Below are 6000 nucleotides of genomic sequence, written 5' to 3' on the forward strand. Positions count from 1 at the left end.
TCTGTTGAGGCTAGTTGGTGTATACGCATCTTGACTGTGCGGCACAAAACATACAGGGACAAGGAATACGAATGTGAATCAGTGCCAGCTTGTTTCAAACTTTACTCGTTCCCGCACAGAAATTTACAGGAAGCTTACATCGCATGACAACACACAAGCAGTCTTGTACATAATGTCACTTAGCAACAGGAGGCAAGCCGTAACAATGATTTCCTTAAATATTGTCTATCAGGGATTAACCACAGAGGCAAAAACGAGAAAGCCAGGTTAATTAATAAGACACACATGGGGAAATTCAAAGTGACTCGGTCAAACCAAATTGTTATGCAAAGCAAAAGCAGTCAGAATAATACATATGAGCTGTAACACCTAATTGGTCTCTTGTTAAATTATCAGCTGCAAAGTTGAAGTTCGCAACAATGCTAACACAGGTCAGTTGGTCATCTTCCGAAACATATGCATGCCTTCATAGCGCATCTTTCTTGATATTAATGTGCTCTCACTAACTTGCTTCGTATGTGGCCACATATCGGCCATAGACATCGTGTGAAGAAATTGATTTGGAACATGTGCGGTCAGTTGACCACTGGTGCGCAACAAAAGTAGTTGCCACATTAGGCATTGACCTGCATGCCTTAAGAAATGAGGCAACATGCCAAAATGAACTTTATAGAGACCTTTTTACAAGCAGTTAGATGGCTGATGCCATGTTCGACACTAAGGTGTGGGAGGCATGTTTTACTACAACCGTGGAGCGTCAAGGCACGATATCCGTAAAGGCCGTTAGCCACGTGCCTTGAGTGCAGTACAAGTTGTATTTTGTAGATGTCACGTACTTATAATCGTGTAGAAGATTGTTGGACGCATGTTGCATGCAGATCTAAGCATTGTCCTCTATCCTTACCCGTTAATTCAATCACCAACTGGCACTTCAGTTTCTGTGGTTGCTTTTTGTACAAATTGTATATCCTGGATTATAATACTTCTGCAACAATTTTTGAAGCTGGAAGCAGCTTGATTAAACAGAATTTCCCATATAAAGGGCAGTGTGCTGAAATGATTGCACAGGCACATTTATTTTCCAGAAGTACAACCGCTATGTTGAATATACTGTATAATTGCTTATGCTTGGATATTGTTGTGCAGCTGCGAAAAGGCGTAATCAAGCAGCGCTGGGTTTTCTTGAGTCACGCGGGAGCCGTGATGAAGAGACTGAACGCCTCCGCTATGAGCTTGAAGGGCAGAAGCTTCAGTTCGAAATCAAACAGCATGACGACCTCATGAAGCTGCGTGCATGGGAAAGGGAGGATTTAGAAGAACTTTTTGTTGGGCTAGATGGTGCATACTGTAACAAAAGAACTGTAGCGCGACCAAGACGAACACAAGACAAAGGCACAAATTCCTGTGTGCCTCTGTCTTGTGTTCGTCTTGCTCGCGCTACAGTTCTTTTGTTACGGAAAGGGAGGAGCGGCCACAAGAGCGCCAAGCACACCTTGCTTCTCAGGAAGCTTATGTTCGGTTAACTGAAAAGTTAATTGAAAAACTTGAAAAATAAAATTTCTCTGCTGCAGTTGGCAGCTGTGTGTGAATTCCAGCTTAATTTATTATGTTTGTATTTGAAAAACTGCTACAGAGTTCATGTAAGGTGTGACAAACGATAAATACATTTCATTATTATGTGCCAAACAATCACTATTCCAATGAAATTGCAAAGCACACGAACAAGTATGAGCATCACCTTATATTTACTGCAATAACAAGCCTCTCACATTGAAAGGAAAGGATTTGAGAGCCCGACTGTTGCTGAATTCTTTGGTCATCCAAATTACACTGCACACCATAATGAGGAAAAATAAGCATGTCAGCTATATGCTCACATTTCTCATACCTTGTGCACTCTTAAGCAGGCAATGCACTCTTTCACTTTAGAGCGAACACCAAACCTGTTCCAAAACGGAAGGAACACCCCAACTTGGTGAACTATATTTCAAATTACCAAAGTTGGGAAACCAAAACAACACCGCCCCAAGTCGGAAGGCAAGCCAAACATGCTGGGAAAGAGAAACCACCGAGCGCCCTTTGGAGAGGCAGTCGTGTCATGTAACTCGACATAAACGAATGTTGTTTGTACTCGCTCAACGAAGTTGTCTATTTTTAACAAAAGCGACATAAATATGAGCTGGTGCCGAAACCCAGGATATACCCCGAGACATAACGAAGACGACTACTTGGATGCGACAGCGATGAATAACAAAGAAAAAGATAATTTCTACTCCAAAGATGCCGCCCAATGCTACCCAGTGCAGCGACGTGGAGAGACACAAAGCGAAGAAATCAGCTTATCACATATAATAGGGAGTCTAAAATATAATGTTGAAGGGAAGAGGTGTGAAGAAGACGAAGGGGTTGGCGATAAGGATGACGTGGAACTGCAGTTTTGCCGTGTCTCATGTGCCCTAAAATTACACAACATACACATCACAGTCATCATTCAGTTCATGAAACTGATATAGCAAGAGAGAAGAAATCTAATTACAGATTTTTTAACAGTGGTAGGCGAATACCACGCAGTGATCCCTGTATTCTGTTGCCTACCTCATCGTTTGAAAGAAGAAAAAACACAATAAAATTAGTCCCCGCAGCGAGGCGTCTGCAGCTTGCAGGTGTCGGTGAGTGGCGACACCGCGGGTTCCCGAGCATCCGCAGGGACATCCCCACATGGAGATGATGGTGAACAGTGCATCACCACGGACCCGAGTACCCACCCCTAGCCGTGCGTGGCATCGCCGTGTCCGGGGAAAAGGTGATCCTGGTGGTTGAGCCAATGTCGAGCGCTTGGACCCTTAAGGCCCCTCGGCGGAGGCAACACACCACTTTGGCCCCAGCTTCCCGTAGACGGCACCTGCGGCCTGACCCGACCGGGGAAAATCAGCAGTCGCCTTTTCCAAACCTCCCCTCAATTTTCACTTTCCTAGTTCTTTTTTCACAACTCTCCTTTCACCTACTCACTTCTTGGTTTTTCTTTCTTTCCTGTCGGCGAGGTTTAACCTTGTGTGATCAACTACCGTGAGTTGCCTCATATTTGGTTATAGTGGAGGTGTACACAGCTGGCGTGGGCAGGACTTGCTATCAAACTCCTGTCCCGTCCCCTTGTTGGACTCCGTGGTGGGTGGCTGGCACTAACACCGACAAACAATTTTTTTTATTGCTCCCCTACTTGAAAAACCTGATAGCTCTCTTAAAATAGGGCGGAACGAGGCAGACAACGTCTTTCAAAAAAAGTAAAGTAACTTCCCCAAATATCACGTGATCCACAGTGAAAAACAAGGTAAACAGGCAAGAATAATATCCCCCTTCCTTTTGTCCAAGTGCTTGCCTGAAACCTTAGGCATTGGCTATAAGCTCTCAAAAATGGCCAGCGGCGACTTATTACTCGAAGTGTGTGACAATGTCCAACACTGTAAGCTCTCCAACCTAACGTCCATAGGAGAAATCCTGGTCTCCGTGACTTCTCATCGCTCACTTAACACTGTCCGAGCCGTAATATCCGAAAATAATTTTGTTCACATAACTGAAAAAGAAATGCTCGAAGGGCTCACCGACCAAGACGTCATAGATGTCCACCAAATCAAAATCCGCAAAGAAAATAAGGAAATAGACAGAAAACACATGATCCTCACGTTCACCTCCAGCACCCTGCTCGACACAATCGACATGGGATATTTGAAAATCAATGTAAGTCCATACATACCAAACCCTCGCAGATTTTTCAAGTGCCAAAGGTTCGGCCACGGCTCACAGAGTTGCCGCGGTCGCAAACCTTGCGCAAAATGTACTTCGAATGATCACCAGTGTGATGCATGTGGCGCAGCCCTGCGCTGTGCAAACTGTGAAGGAGAACATGCTGCATACTCCAGGCCGTGTCCGTCGTGGAAGAAAGAAAAAGAGATAAGCGCAATAAAGACACAGGAAAAAATTTCATTGAAAGAAGCAAGAAGGCGTTTGGCACTTACAAACACATTCTCCTTCACAGCAAAACAAAACTTCGCTGATGTGGTGCGCAGGGGCGTAGCACCACACAGCAATCCTTCACCTTCCACCGAGCCTATGGCAGGGCCATCCACGCTCCAGGCAGGGCCAGCGAAAGCTTCCCTGTCATTGCCAAATCAGGGAACGCCGATAAATGGGTCTGCACCTCGTAGGACCTCCACCCGTCGGGAGAGGCCTGAAACTAACACAACCGCGGCTGCGCGGTCTTCCAGCACTTCTGTTTAGGTGATGGATACAACACCCACTCCGCGTCCATTACAGCGGCGGAACAGCTCTTTTGAGCGAAAAAAGACAGGCCCCTCATAACGGGCCCACCACATAAATAAATCCTCTTTCATTTCCTTTGAATTTCATAAACATGGCTTTTTTAATTAAGTGGAATTGCAGAGGACATATGCGGAATTACAGTGACATAGCACATATTTTAGGACCAATGTTACCCATAGTTTTACGTCTTCAAGAGACCAATCTTGGTCCACAACGTGTACATATCCTGAAACATTATAAAACTTTTAGACCCGATCGCGAGCAGGCAGATCGACTCTCGGGAGGCGTCGCAATTGTCGTCCAATGCGGCGTCCCTGCTCAAGAAGTCATACTTAACACAAAACTTGAAGCAGTTGCAGTTAGCGTCGTTACCTACAAAATAATAACAGTATGTTCTGTATATCTTCCCCCGCACATCATATTCACAATCGAAGATTTAAAAAGCCTGATTGATCAACTGCCGGAGCCATTTCTGGTAGTTGGCGATTTTAACGCTCACTCCCCACTTTGGGAAAGCGAGCGATGTGACTCAGGGAGACAAATGATCGAAGATTTTATCCTTTCAAATAATATCTGTCTTTTAAATAAAGGAAAAGCCACTTATTGTTGCCCAAGCTCGGCAAAAATGAGCGTCCTCAATTTAGCTTTCGCTTCACCATCCCATTTAACGATTTTAAATGGGATGTTTTAAAAGAACCTCTGGGAAGTGATCACCTACCTACTATCATCAGCCTCTCATCGTCTACTCCAGTGATCCCCACAAGACCACGGCGCTGGAAACTTCACCTCGCCGACTGGTCACTTGTTATAGCTAGTGCCACACTAGAAAAAGAATTTTGTGAAGACTTCAGCATGGATAAAATAATGAAAAGTTTACTACATGCATAATATCGGCAGCTACACTAGCCATACAACAAACAACAGGACTCGTACACAAAAAACAAAGTATGGTGGACACAAGAATGCACATTGACAAAAAAAAACAAAATAAAGCTTGGGGCTCTCTGCGTCGGTATCCCATAGCGTAGAACTTGATTGCCTTTAAGAGACCAAAGGCCAGAACGCGATTCATTCTAAGAAATACCGAGAAATCCTCGTGGAAGAATAATGTGTCCTCAATAAACAGCGCAATAACCTCAAAAAAATTTGGGAAAAGGTTCGTAGGTTGAGTAGTCACCATACCCCTTTCACACTTCCTCTATTGACTACACCTGGGACACAAACATCATTAGAAGAATAGGCCAACATACTGGGTGAGCATTTTGCTGAAGTTTCCAGTTCGTCAAATTACACAAACACGTTCCAGAAGTACAAAGCAATAGCAGAAAAACAAAAACTTCCATTTGCAGCAGGAATGCACGAGGACTACAATCAACCCATCACACTCGAGGAATTGAATCGAGTATTGTCTTCTGGTAAAAAGACAGCGCCAGGCCCAGATAATGTGCAATACACTATGCTTGCCCATCCCTCTGAGGCGCGCTGTGCCGGCCTTTTTAAATGCTTTAACAATATATTGTTACGGTGTGGGAGGCCACGGGGTGGCCACGGGCCCGCCCAGAGAAATATAGCAGCAGTACGGAGGAGAGCCGGCGAAGCACGACCGGCGGCGGCCAAGCTTTCTCGTTCTATCTCCCTCGTGCTAGAGCCGCGCGCTCGCCGCTCGCGTTCGCTCTCCGCCTC

The sequence above is a fragment of the Amblyomma americanum genome, chromosome 1 (assembly GCF_052857255.1).
Source record: "Amblyomma americanum isolate KBUSLIRL-KWMA chromosome 1, ASM5285725v1, whole genome shotgun sequence".
In the NCBI taxonomy this organism is placed as follows: domain Eukaryota; kingdom Metazoa; phylum Arthropoda; class Arachnida; order Ixodida; family Ixodidae; genus Amblyomma; species Amblyomma americanum.